At 44.2% G+C, this 14,917-nt stretch overlaps 1 protein-coding gene across 6 annotated transcripts in view; it reads right to left on the bottom strand.

Moving 5' to 3' along the window:
• LOC144933765 (transcription factor Sox-5-like) overlaps positions 1-14,917 on the bottom strand; it is a 298,948-nt gene that overhangs the window by 150,293 nt on the left and 133,738 nt on the right. The window lies entirely within an intron of this gene.

A 14,917-nucleotide genomic window follows, 5' to 3' on the forward strand; every position in this document is an offset into this window, starting at 1 on the left:
GCTCGTTAGCGTCGTCATCGTGGAGGATGCAAGGGGCAAAACAAATAAGCGGACAATATGTCGCCTCGTTCCGCATGTCTGTTCTGCCACATAAAAAACATAAAAAAATATTTTTTTTACACGTTCCATCAGACCCTGCTGATGAGACACCAAATGTCAAAATGTGTCCAGAGTTTGCTTGTGTTGAAACCGATGATTCAAAACTGTAATGATGATAACCCATGAACGAATGCTGCTGAATTTATGCAGTCCTAGAAGGCCGTTCGGCTTATGTGTAAGAAAACAACATCCTTGAGATGCATTTTCTAAAAAGTGATTGAGTGATCAGCTTGGCAGGAGCATAGTTGGCCTCCGGGATGATACTGAACGCCGATGGAAGAGCGTGGGCCAGCGTTGCTGAACGCTCGAGTTTGGGCCATGGAAGGCCCCTGCAGAATCCAACTTGGTTCTTCAGCGTTCAGACTTTGTGTGTCACCTTCGGCCTATGCAAGAAGTCAATGATGACAAATTAGTGATTGAGCTTAAATTTGATCAGGAGCAGCTCTGAGGGGGGGTTTTATTTGACAGTTACACTATCAAATGCACTCTTGTATGCACAAATGCACAATTTAGATGCTGAAAAATAGAACTGGCAGAGTAGCTTTCATTGCTTTCTGGCCATTCCGGTCGTTGCTGTGTGACCTGAACATGCTTTTCCCTTTCTATAGATGGCAGAAGAATGGCAGGTAATGGGTGAAAAATGTTGAATATCTCCTAAACCTGCACAGTGAACAACACAGCAAGGCCTTTAGGTGACTCATAATACGGGTAATATGCAAACCAGCGTGGGCTTTACTAATGATGAGGGCAAACGGCAAGACCCAAAGAAAACCCCACATGCCAGTCTTCAACAAGGTAGAGCCTTTAAGCGCAATGCACGGAAATTCCTTGTAACAAGGTATAGGTCTTGAATGTAAAATATAGCAAAGGCGTACTGCTATGAGGTGATCCGAATGTAGCCAGGGATTGTCTTCACACAGTCAGGGATCTCTTAACGGAGACTCTGTTTAATAGATTTATTCAAATAAACCAGGCATATCACAAAGCAAACATACTGAGTCAACAATGTTTCCTATTCTGTGATTAGTCATCCTGATGTGCACTCCGCTTGTGGTTATATTTCTAAACGAAATACCTGAGTGCTCCTCACTGTCACTATGAACAATTGTGAACATCTCAAACAGAAAGCAAAATGGGGGAAAAAAAGATGTGTCAACAATCGTTTCCATTGTGCTGTTATTGCATCACGTTCGTTGTTATATTTTACGTGCAGGAGGATGATCCTTGCCATTCTTAGCGCTAAATGCACACATTTCAGACTCCTCATGTCGGAGCGCTTCCTTTGAAGAGGAATGCACACAAGATGAAAAATGTAGGGCTGAGGATTCGAATACAAAACTATGAAACAAGTGGGGGGGGGGGAGGTAATTATTTATGAACCGGCGATATTACTACAGTAGACCCTGCCTCTTGTGGGTGTTTATTCCCATTTGGCATGTTTTAAAAATGAATCGGATTAAAAATAATAAAAGTAATAATTTAAAACGAGTTAAATAATAACGCCCGACGTGTTCAACGCGCGCGTTGCTCGCCGTCACGTGGCGCGTCGCTCGCACGGCGTTACTTCAATTAGCGACGTGTTTACCCTTTCGCTAATTAAGCTCTCACTTCGGTTTTACGAGACGCGTTATTTAAATAGCGCTCAGCCTTCGCAACTGACGACACTCCCTGCATATTCTGCACGTCGCCAGCGTGCCGTCCTGCGGATGTTTTTCATCGTTTACAACTTCACCCCCTGCTCCCCCGCAATCGAGGTGGTGTCTAAGAAGTGGATTCGCCAATGTTTGGAGGGTCGAACCGTTTGGTTGGCTGTGCTCTCGGCGAACGTATTTTATACTCTTCACCATACATCATCAAAAATCAGGGAGGGTTAGTGGGTTTTTTCCTTAGGGATACAGAATACTCGGTTGGTAAACTCATCACTTCCTCGATTTAATCCTGAAGATGTAGGGCGCACAGTTGCAAGCCATACACCGCGTGTAGCTGTTTGCCAAGTTTGGTTATGAGAACCGTGCTTCAGCTTGGCGGTGAGCTCCAACGATACAAATCGATGCAGGTATTGCTTGTATACAGAATAAATAAATGTTTTTCTTGGCTATGTCGGGTGGCGGATGGTCTTACGACACAAATTCTGGCCGATAATTACATGGTCAAATTGAAAAGCAATTACGAAGGGTAATATTGTCTGTGAAACGCGGCCTATTTAATATTTTTTTAAGAAAACATAGTAATATCGTCAGGCCAATGGACAAGCCCGCGTTGCGGTCAACAATAACTCGTTCTCATTCTCCATCGTTAGCAGTGCACCGTCGGTAGAGACGTCGTGAGCGTCGCCGGTGGGGAGGGCCCAGCCACGGGTTTGCTGGGAGACGCAGTGCATTGATGGCGCTGGGCTTGCAAGGGTCGCTGACGGCCTGGGCTGGCGAGGGGCATGCACGGTGGTCAAAATGGGTTTAGCGTGCGGGGGTGTTTTTTTTTTTTAACAACACAGTTGTTGTGCACAGGCCTAAAGGCCCAACACATGAAGGGGCCGGCGACAAACCAGCACCATAAATGTTGTCATGGATGAGAGCCGTGAACACGTTTGTTCCACCGGTATGTCTCGCAACACCAAACGTGTGAAGCAGCACATGGGCTTTCACGACAACTCTTGCGATGCATAATTGATGTTTTGCTCAGATTACGTGAGTAGAATGTGTGTCGTACACCCTCTTCCACAATTACCAAAGTTGTTAAGTGTGCCGCGTCCACGTTCACATATGTAAACGGCTCCAAATATTCAAGCACTTTTTAAATTGGAGAAAAAAATAAACGTGGATAAATTGAGATTGTGTGAGTTTTGACGAGCTCCGTGAACACATTTGTTGTCACGCTGGATAGCCGTGGCACTCGCGTGATATCTTTCGCGCTGTACGTGGCGCCCCATGTCAAATACACTTCTGCGAAATCACAGGGCACACTTGTTCTATAACTCTTTTACATAACAGACGAGCTATGATCATCAAATGAATGCAAAAGCAAATGCGATTGAAGTTGCAATAAATATATACGGATTCATTTTAAAGGCACAATTATTCGTAACTTTAAATGTTTAACATGGTAAATCAACATTGTTTTATTTATAATTTTAAAATATATTCTATCTGTAAACACTGAAGTGCAACAAGGAATGAAATTAATCTATCGTAATAAATATCTAAAACTACAACTTTAATGTGTTTTCTTGTCTCTTTATTCCCCATGTGTCCAGGTAAACATGACGAGGAACATGGCATTTTCCCAGCAGTTACAATCCACGCACAACTCAATGTTAGTTTTAGCGGTTAGTGGGAAAAGTGATAAAGTATCCTTGGGAAGAATAATGTGACCCAGAGAGAGCATTCTTGTGGGCAGGGCTGGCGTGAGGGAGATGCAAATGGCCCTTTGGCCACCCAAGGCCACTCACTTTAGCGGTAAGTCAATGCCCTAGTGGCCCCCCACACAACGCTCTCCTGCCCCCCCACCCCATTCGGGAGGAGTTCCAGCCAGGACTGCCCGTGTGTAGATATTACTTCGAAGAAAATTCACCTCACGCGCTTCGGTGCGTTACTTCTAAACCGCAGCACATGATGAACACGTATGGCCGAATCCATCGTCTGAAAGCCAAGGTGTCCACTGTGTGAAACTACGGCACCGCAATGCCGGGCCGTAATTAGCAGAGACGCGCAGAAAGCCCCAGAGGTCAGGGGCTCGCGTATCGAGAAAGGAAACATGAAGTGATCTTGTCTGGTGAGCACGTTTACTGACACAAGCTAAGAAGGATTGAGAGGATCCTGGGCTCAGGGCAAGGGAGCTGCATCTCCGATGCTCCTCACAGCTCGTCCTCATTCTGCAATGGCCACAGAGGTGAAACCCAAGAGGCTGACGCGTCCTACGAATCCTTCCCCGTGGATTCCAGCCGCAGATAATTCCAGGCTGTTCTGGTGCATTAGTTAAACTTCACAACAAGTGAATTTACCTTACTGGAAGAACAGTAAATTGCCAAGTGTCACACTGCATGAATGGGATCCAGACTGATCAATTCCAAAGGGTTCAAGAATTTTCAGGTTAAGCATTTACACTATGAGATCTCTTTTACCAGTGGCAAAATATAATAGTAGGTTTTTACCCTTTTAACTGGTAGAAAACTGACACCTTTATTCAAGGCATCATGTTTGCAATGACCACAACACAAGTAGTCAAAAAAGCAAACAAAAAGAAGCAACTCTGATAAGGATGATAATATGCACTGTCCTTGGAGTTGATTGGCCCACACCCGAGACGGCTTTCTTTAGAGCCTAGTCCCCATTGGTGTAGGGCCAGATGACACCAGAAGGCGTACAACTCAAACACAGTGCAATATCAGAGTATTGAGAGCTCGGGGTAAGCATTTACACTATGAGATCTCTTTTACCAGTGGCAAAATATAATAGTAGGTTTTTACCCTTTTAACTGGTAGAAAACTGACACCTTTATTCAAGGCATCATGTTTGCAATGACCACAACACAAGTAGTCAAAACTACTTGTGTTGTGGTCATTGCAAACATGATGCCTTGAATAAATGTTTGCAATGACCACAACACAAGTAGTCAAAACTACTTGTGTTGTGGTCATTGCAAACATGATGCCTTGAATAAAGGTGTCAGTTTTCTACCAGTTAAAAGGGTAAAAACCTACTATTATATTTTGCCACTGGTAAAAGAGATCTCATAGTGTAAATGCTTACCCCGAGCTCTCAATACTCTGATATTGCACTGTGTTTGAGTTGTACGCCTTCTGGTGTCATCTGGCCCTACACCAATGGGGACTAGGCTCTAAAGAAAGCCGTCTCGGGTGTGGGCCAATCAACTTCAAGGACAGTGCATATTATCATCCTTATCAGAGTTGCTTCTTTTTGTTTGCTTTTTTGACTACTTGTGTTGTGGTCATTGCAAACATGATGCCTTGAATAAAGGTGTCAGTTTTCTACCAGTTAAAAGGGTAAAAACCTACTATTATATTTTGCCACTGGTAAAAGAGATCTCATAGTGTAAATGCTTACCCCGAGCTCTCAATACTCTGATATTGCACTGTGTTTGAGTTGTACGCCTTCTGGTGTCATCTGGCCCTACACCAATGGGGACTAGGCTCTAAAGAAAGCCGTCTCGGGTGTGGGCCAATCAACTTCAAGGACAGTGCATATTATCATCCTTATCAGAGTTGCTTCTTTTTGTTTGCTTTTTTGACTACTTGTGTTGTGGTCATTGCAAACATGATGCCTTGAATAAAGGTGTCAGTTTTCTACCAGTTAAAAGGGTAAAAACCTACTATTAAATTTTCAGGTTATTTTTTATGGTTTAAGCAAATATATATTTATATGCCTTTCTCTAGATAATTTGTCACAGCACTGTAATGACTTGAACAGCTTAGCTGAATTATTTCTGTCCAGTACAAGCACTTTGGTATAAGCTGTATTTACTGCTGTGCATATATATGATAGTATACATGACAATTTGAAGTAAAAATTGTATTCTAATGACATGACAATTTGTGTCATTTAATTCTTGCTCAAAAAGTAAACGGGTTTATTGTTGTCATCATCATTAGGGCACCACTCAAAACTCAAGTTTGTTATCTTGAAGGTAACAACCTCCTGGTTTCATTCCAGTGCCTGTTAAACTGAAGCGCTGCAAGTCTAGAGATAATCGCTCCGTAGTTACCGCTGGCTCAACGGCGGCGTTGAAAAATGTATTCCGGTCGATGCACACAGAAGTCAACGCGCAGGAGACACAGATGCAGAGAACAAGAGGGGACGCTGAGCAAGCTGTGACTGTGATCAGAGTAGAGCGAGATTCTCAGCTGCTGACTTTTACACCAAGAAGAACACATTGAGATGTGGGTGTGATCACAGAAATCTGAGACGCCACTTTTGCACGTGCATATCGAGGTGGCATCCAAGACACCATCTTTTGTAAATCGGTGCCTCCCTGTGCCCCCATCGTAACCTGATACACTTCCCTTCAGCGGCCTTCCGTCACTTGCCACGGAACATCTCAATTCCAAGAGTGTCCAGGGTGTTGATTGACACACAGCACGCAGCACACACGCAATGACGCGTGCACACACGTTCACAAAAAGACAATAGCCTCCAACCTGGTCATAATTAAATTACGTGAATGGCTCATTGATGTGAATTTCGTCAACAATATAAATGTGATTCTCCTAAGATGCCGCAGTTCCTTTTGGGACACTTGGCATTCTGTGGCCTATTTCACAATCTGCAAAGTTCAAACTCACTTTACCCACGTACGACGCATTCGCATTTCACAAACAGATCGACGCCGATTGCTATGCTGCAACATTATTCATGAAAAGCTTAATGTGCGTTTCTGCGTGGATGTATTTTAAAGTCAAATGTAACCTCCCTCTCCTCGTGAAGCAAGAGGTTAACGTGGGCAGTCAATTACCCCGCAGTGTCCTGGAATAAAATTGATACTATCGGGAGGAGCATCATCATTGCAATGACAAAATAATACTTTGTGGAAGCTGTCTGGCCTCTCACTGTGGATGTCGCCATCGAGTCATGCACACACATCCGCGTGCTTTTAAGACACTGGCGTTATTATAATCGCGTCTACGACGCCTATAAAAACAAATATCACATTTGCATTTTCTCCTATAGCCCATGCAGAATGCAGAAAGAGTTGTAAATAATGTGACAATGAGTTGTAAATAATGTGACAATGAATGGAATCCAGCGAACACAGATGCACCTTGGTCAGCCGACTGCGCGACAGAGAAACTGCAGTCACGTCGGAGAGAGAATGGCCGATTATTCACAGAATAAGTCGAAGAAGCACAGGAATAGCCATGTGATGCGGGAGCGAGAGTGGATGCAATTTTTGATAATGCGAGCATTGTCACCGGTGGCCATGTTGGTTCTGGTGACTTCCATCGGCGGGAGATAAAAGAAGTGGCAGAATTCCCGACAATGAGCAGAAAGACACGATGTCACGGAAGGGAGATCTGGGCAGCAAAGCCTCTTAGCAGCGATGCCAGATGCTTGAGCCTACACAAGACAACTAAAAAAATACATCCCACAACCTCCTGTCAGTATGCCACTGACGCCACATAGCCTTGTAGTGTGCCCACTTTGGACAAAGTGAAGCACCGTCTACTTTTCCACTCTAAAAATATTACTACACATGCCACCAATGGCACTCGCATTTTGCTATCGCCTTCTGCCACGAGAACCTGATCTTTGCCATCGATTGAGTTGGAGTACCCGCTGCAGATCGTCACAAGGAACCTACACTCGTGGTGACCGGGTGGCCTTGAGGTCAGAGTGCCGACCCAGCACCGCTGGGATCCGGCGTAGGGGAACCCCGGGACGCAGCGAAGCATCGATCCATCGATTAACATCTGAGTCGGGACACTCACGACGCATGATTGTGTGCCACAACAGTCGGCTGCTTCCATTTCATATGACATTTAGGTGACAGGTGGGGCCACTGGAGGCCACTACAATTGCCACAGTAACACTATTACAAATAAAAAAAGGACTCGTTCTTGGCGACAATCTCGACACCAAACCTTCGTCTTGTTTGTTTTCTTCTCATGCAAGGCCCAGTGAATGGCAACTTAAAAATCCATTTCCATCTTTTAAAGCCATGTGGTAGCTTCAGGCGAGGCTGAATGATTTTGTTCCATGCCACCACTGACTTTCCTTAAGTTTCCGAAGATTAACTCGACCGAATAGCGACTTGGCCACGTTGTGCTGAGTGATGGCACCGCGAGAGGCAGGTGGTCGACACAGCCCTAAGAGCAGGGAAACGCCACATCGTACACACTTTTCACAAGAGATAAAAACCTTCAGTCACTTTAAAACAAGCGGATAATTCCCACCGGGTTCTGACTGAACTGAGTAAATGCACTGAAGGGGAAGCCTGACAGTGGGTATAGACCCTACCTGGTTGATTACGTTCTTCCTGAGAATGCTAAATTTGAGAGAGAGATAAAACACAGAACCAGAGACATATAGACAGACATATAGGTAGGGTGTTGGCTGTTATGTTATCCGACACAGTGGGTATAGATTCACAAAACGCACGGGAAACATAGAGCAGCACGAATGGAGAACTGGAATATTTCATCAAATGGCTGCAGTTCTACTGTATCTGACCCCGTGTCAGACAACAGTGACTAAAATACAATGCCACTGATTAAACATGCTTTACCATAACATTAATGTTACAAAAGGTAGATGATTAAATGCAAGTTCTTTTGATCTTTCACAGCCTCCCATAACCATGAATAAAATAGCGCGCCGAAGCACGTGTGCTCCTCATTATCGGTGCCGATGAACGCCGTGAATTATTCTCACGTTAATTATAAGACTGTACAGCTTTTGTTTCAACGAAATGCAGACCTAAACGCCTTTCCAGCTCCTCGTTGGAGAATTGTCAGCTTTCATAAGAGCCACAGCGAGGAACCACATTGTAAGCAATCTGAGCGCGCGCACAGAATGCATTTCTGGCAAACTAGAATTCGGATCGCGATTAATCATGACGTTACGAGCGTTGTCACAGAAAATCAAGCTAGCCATGTGTTACCTGCTTCATAGATCGGAAACATGGACGTTGACAAGGAAGATTAAACAACGGCTGCAAAGGACGCGAAGAAGCGTGGAGACGTGCATTCTTAGATTTACACTGAGAGACGTAGCGAGCATCGCGTGGTCGAAAGACACGACTTTGGCCGTGAAGAAAAGTAAGCACGATTGCGCAGGGCGCATCACTGGAGAGAATGACGGCCGGGCAATTAAGAGTTCATGACAGAGTGGCAGCCAAAGCGTGGATAACGTACGCCTGGCAGGGTGTCCACTACGACAACAGAGCAATGCAATCGCGTGACGTGCAGCTGCTTGATGGATCGCAGGAACATGAGAAACGATGACAGCTTGGGCAGGCCTTAATTCAGCAGTGGGTTGAGTAAAGTTGATAACGTTGAAGCGCTTTGCAAACCGGTTATATAGTTGTGGTAGAAGGCTCACGGATCTGTAATCCCTCAAGTAAGTTGTTCCTTACGTATTAAATAAAACAATGATTTGAGGTATTTATTTACATTTAAAGATTTAGGAGATAGAACAGTTTTTGTTTTAAGTTTCTTGTCCTTCCACCACACCAGATTAGCAGTTGGCTATGTACGGTGCAAAAGAAGTTCAACATACATAGATACAGATAGGTCTGCTATTTTGACTTGACAGATGTCCACAGTTATTCCATCTGATCCGGGAGATGTCCCTTTCATGATACTGCCAAGGGCAGCGGTTATCTCTTCACGTGTGCCATCTGGAACACGCTCCTCCTAACCCGAACACCGATTCGTTTTCCTGGGGTCCATGATAATTTTTTTCATATCCAAATCTGCATACAACTCCTCCACAAGTTGTACGGGCCTGTCTTTGTCTTGCATGGTGATTCCACCTCCCTTTCTTCGGGCTTAACCAAATTCATCAATCATCAGCTCCTTATTGCTGCTTGCATGCTTTTGTATTGTTCGTGATGATGTTGTTACTCGCATCTGTGGGTGTGCTTTTTCTTTCCACGTTTTTCTTTACCTCCACTGGTGCCACTGAGCTGCGTATATATTCTGCGTCCCGTTTGTCAATCGCATCCCTGAGCAAGGGCAGACGTCTGATGACACTCGTACAATGTCAGCAAAAGGGCACGGCGTTCCAACAGCAAGATCGTGAATTGGGTGTGCAATATCTCTGAGAGGTCAAGGCATCGATCGTACATTGGAAAATTGGTTTTAAAACTAAGCTAGCATTGTAAAATGCAAAATAAATCCCTCAACAATTTTGTACAAATTCCCAAATGGCCATTAAACATCACAGGGGCCTGCGTGATATCCAACAGAATAATGCAATAGAGAGTACTATTAATGTTCTATATTTAATCGAGGCTCAAAAAAGCATACATTCCAAAAGCAGTCTTTTCAATTTGCTGAGAGTATTTATAGCTGCCTCGGCATAAAGATTGTGCGTATTAACTGGTAGCATTGCCAGTTCTGATCATTAATTACTGCTTTTGGTTAAATAAGGATGGCGTGATGTTCAAAACGAGCACAAACTGTCCTCTTTCAGTTGAGCATGACAATATTGGAATATGATTGTAAACACGTCATGTGCGTACTCAGTAAATAGCCAGTGTTGCAGAATTCGTAAAAGGTCAATTTTTTTGGAAATAATGACATCCTTTCTTACAGTCTGTTCAGGGCTCGTTGGGATGCACAGCATCCCTCTTACAAGCAGCACCTGGGAAGCACGAATGGCTGTTGAGAAGACCAAAATTAATGTCGTAATAATAGGAACATTTCAGCAGACACACCCATGAGAATGGGCACTTAAAATGTGTCACAAATAAAATGTAAATGTACTGTACTGTTTACGTGGTTTTGTTATGCAAACTGCTAGGATTACACCCCACATATCAACTAGGAGACTGTCCACAAATTAACATCTGGCAGTACACCAACGTTCGTTCTATCGAGTCTCACTGCTGATGGGACACTGAATGTCGAAACCGGTCCAGAGTTTGCTCGTGCTGAACCAATGCTGCTGAAATTACGCGATCCCAGAAGGCTGTGTGTATGTATATGTTGAACTTCTTTCGCACCGTACGTAGCCAACCATGCTAATCGGAGGTGGGGGGAAGGAAAACAAACTAAACACTAAAAGCAGTAAATATATGCCTTAAATATATTTTGTTATTATACATTTATGTGAAGTATGGGTAATGTATGCCTATTTATTTTGTCACCAATAAGCAAAGTGATTCATGCAATAGACTCGACTCAGACTGGTGGAGGTAATCAGTCAAGCACCAGAGGAATAAAGTATCAAGTATTGTGATCATAATATCATCATACGGTTGTCTACATGTATTTAGAAAGGAGTGAATTTCCAAGATTAACACGTTATTATGGTTGTGGACACTCATAATGGTTGAATGCACGTGTACACTTACACGCATGCTTATCGAGCATGTGCATCCACAGTGGTATATTGGAACATCAATGGTTTCATGTCATTATTCTAAATAAGAATAGAATAATAACTAGATGGGGAAAACAGTATCGTCTATGATCCTGTGTCAGCACTCAGGCGTGGCATCCCTGTGGAGACACGGCCACACTACCATCGCAATGTGGATTTTGGTCCACACAAGTCCTAGTTTGCGAGCAACCACACTTTGACACGTGGCAGTGTCCGGGCTACGCAGCACGCGGACCCACCGAGGTCGCCACCATTCCCATCGGAGATCAAACCCGGCCATGTTCTGAAAGTCAGCCTTGGACTATCAACCATGTGCAGTATCCTGCGATAACCATATGACTACCAGATCTCGGTACAAATCAATTCCTGCCACCCGAACACAGACGCCAATTCACCGACAGATGACAACCATGTTGTGTGGTTGAGTGAGTGAGTGGGTGATTTACTAAGTGATTTGACAAATGAATGACTGAGTGAGTGAATGAATGAGTGGGTGAGTTACTTGGCAAATGAGTGAGTGAGCGTGTGAGTGAGCGAGTGAGTAGGTGAGTGGGTGAGATACGAATTGACTTAACAAATGAATAATGAGTGGGTGAGTGAGTGGGTGGCTTAGAGTCGCCACCTGTTCAGACGTATTTCTCAGGCCGCCGTGGTCGATTAAGATTGGGCAGTAGACTGTGATCAAGTTCAACACAGCAATACCGGTACCAGATCTTGGTAAAATCAATCCCTGCCACCCGAACACAGACGCCAATTCCCAGACTGTGCCGGGTCAAACCCGCACAGGTGGCAACCCAAACGAGGATGTGGCACAGCAGGTATGAAGGAACACGGCACTGCCATAGAGTTGACTACATAGCAGCAAATGCTCAACTGCTGACAACATTTTAGCACAATCTAAATTGCTTTTAAAAAAACTACACAAAGCGCATCAATCACCCTGGTAATTTCCATCGCACAAGTAACCGGTACACGCCAAAATGTGCTTGTGATTGACCTGCGGCAGATAAGATGCTTATCTGATTGCGCTTCAGTCGGCGGAGGTATTATAGCACAAACGCCAAAGTAAACTGTACATTGTGGACATGGGTAATGTTTTAAGGCAGTGCATACTTTCTGAACAAATGTTCCTGTAAAGTGTGGACTTTTAAGAGTTCATTGTAAGCTGTCACTCGGGTTAGCGCACATCATTACTTTTTGTGTTGACTAAGGCTTCATTGTATATACAGAGTTATCTTGCCAATAACGTCTGGCAAAAAAAACTGAAACAATCGTTTAATACGCCTGACTGCTGATCGATTGAACGATATTAATTTGGTATTGCGCTATTCGCAATAAATTGTCCAAGGCGCTTCACAAATACGACAAATACGCTTAATAAATTAGCGATACCAAGTCGATAAACATACAGCAACTAGATAACAAAAACATTAAATGCAAAGATCAATTAAGATGCAATACATTACAGGGTAAAAACATAGCAATGTGAACGATGGATCATAAAAGTGGGTCTTTAATGTTTTCTTTTAAGACCACAACAGTTGGTAGCTCTTCTACAGAAACAGGCTGATGAGACACAGAAGGGTCGAAATGTTGCCCGATAATAATTGGTCTGGAATTTCTATTTGACTGATGGACGAAACTAAATATATTAAGCTTCATGCAGAGATGTGCACCGAAGTATCCTTATTTGTAAACGAGAAGACGGACATACTATTTTGCAAATTCTCACATGTGTAGACATTCAAATTGTGGTTAAAAATAGCAAAAATGTGAAGTGTATATGGAAAACATCTTGCAATGGCCCACAATGATGAATATAAATTATTAATAATAGACCGTACACAAATATTACAATTATAGCAACATAATCCTACTTAAAAGTCTGTCATCTGAAACCGTCTGACACGCAGTGCGCATTCTTTAACATGGCTACACAAACATTATTTTACAGCCTGCTGTCACTCCACCACCGGACGAATTACCTCCCCAGGCCATGTCAGTAAATAGGAGTTACTCAACCATACTTCACCACGCTGGTCAGTACAGGTTGGTGAAGTAGGGTGGAGGGGGTGGGGGTCCATATTCGTAATATGAGTAAATACGTCCATAAATTAAAACTTACGAACTCACTGAATGTTTGGGACTAGTGCTGTTGGAGAACAACTCTTGGTGACCACTTTTCCTTTCCCAATTCTAATGTTGACCACACAAAGTGAGCCCATGGAAGGCCCAGGACAGGTTCGGATAACGACCATGCGTGGCAAATGTGCATCAGAACCAGAAGTCGAACCTCACTCGCCAGGATTGTTTCCGTGCAAGAGCCTGAGCAGAACACAGCGGAAGAGACTCACACACTGATGCACACACCCAGACGCACGCACTGATGCACACACACACAAACCCACACACACACTGGCGCAAGGCCGAGCAAGAAAACTTAACTTTTCTGCAAAACTGTCACGAGAGAAACGAATCCCAGAAACCCAACGTTTGTGGTTGCCGGCAACGCGCACAACAAGACGAGCGTGGTGCGGGGAACGTCTGTCTTGCCGTACCTGTGGCTAACTTCAGTGAGAAACAAGAATAGCCCACCAGCAGCCCCAGTGCTATATTTGCCATTTCCAGAATGGGAGCCGTGCCTCCCACGGTGGCAATCCTGGCGGCTCTCATCCCGAATAATTGTTCTGATGTCCAGATGTTTTTACAGCAAGGTTCTCATGCCAGTGTTTGGACTGCTTCCCAGGAGGGGGCAGGGGTTCATGTGAACAAGCCGTGAGTGATCTTTAGCAATGGGCCATGAGCACTGTTTGTAGCTGCACTGAATTCCAGCATAGTTTCGCACTTGGTGCTTGTGCCTTTAAATGGTGCACGTCTGGGTTTAGTGGCCAAAGCGGCATTCGAACCAAGAATATTATCGAACGTTATCGCGCCATCGCACCTCGCCACACATGTTAATTCCGCATACTTGTGTATGAGATGTATACCCTTGAGTTAATGCACGTCTGCAAGAGTGCATTGAAAAATAGATAATACAGCATGTGACTAAATCATATTGTTGCTCCATTATAAACACAACTGAGCACCTATCATGTTTGTGTCTTGAGTCAAGAGGTTTTTTTCATGTGAAAATGTTTAAGTTACATTTGTAACTTCCATTGAGCCATCGTCCCAATGTATTGGATTACGATGCTTTCCCAAGAGTGACAATTTGCAATATCAACATATTATTTGACATACACTGAACATGTTGCACTTTCAAGCGATATCATATGCAGCTAGTTTGTCGAGGGACAGCGAGCGGTCATCGAAAGGTTGAGCGTGCGCCTGCTGTTGTGCAGCAGTCGTGCGCTCCCCGTACCGCAGTTTTCCTTGCCGCGGTTATTTCAGAACACGTGACATTTAGTTGTGAAGAGTTCGATTACGCACAATTGACTTTTCCACATTTGAAATACATTACAAAGTTAAAGTGTGTGATTTTGTATTCTGTCAGATAGCAGTCTTCAAGGTGGCGCCCCGAAACAGTGGCGGCCGCGTCGTGGGAAGAGCGGCCCCCTGCCACTGAGGTGACGAGCGAGGAGGAGGAGGAGGGCAATGCAGCGCCACACAAGGGGGGGCCCGGGGGCCCTCGGCCTCCAGCTGGACAACGTTGATAATCATGACCACTTGGAATTTGCAAGAAGCACAGCTTTTATTCTCGCATTCGGACAGAGAGAGAGAGAATGAGAATAAAGAATGATTGAGAGGTGTGGGAAACCACT

This window comes from Lampetra fluviatilis, chromosome 8 (genome assembly GCF_964198595.1).
Source record: "Lampetra fluviatilis chromosome 8, kcLamFluv1.1, whole genome shotgun sequence".
Lineage (NCBI taxonomy): Eukaryota > Metazoa > Chordata > Hyperoartia > Petromyzontiformes > Petromyzontidae > Lampetra > Lampetra fluviatilis.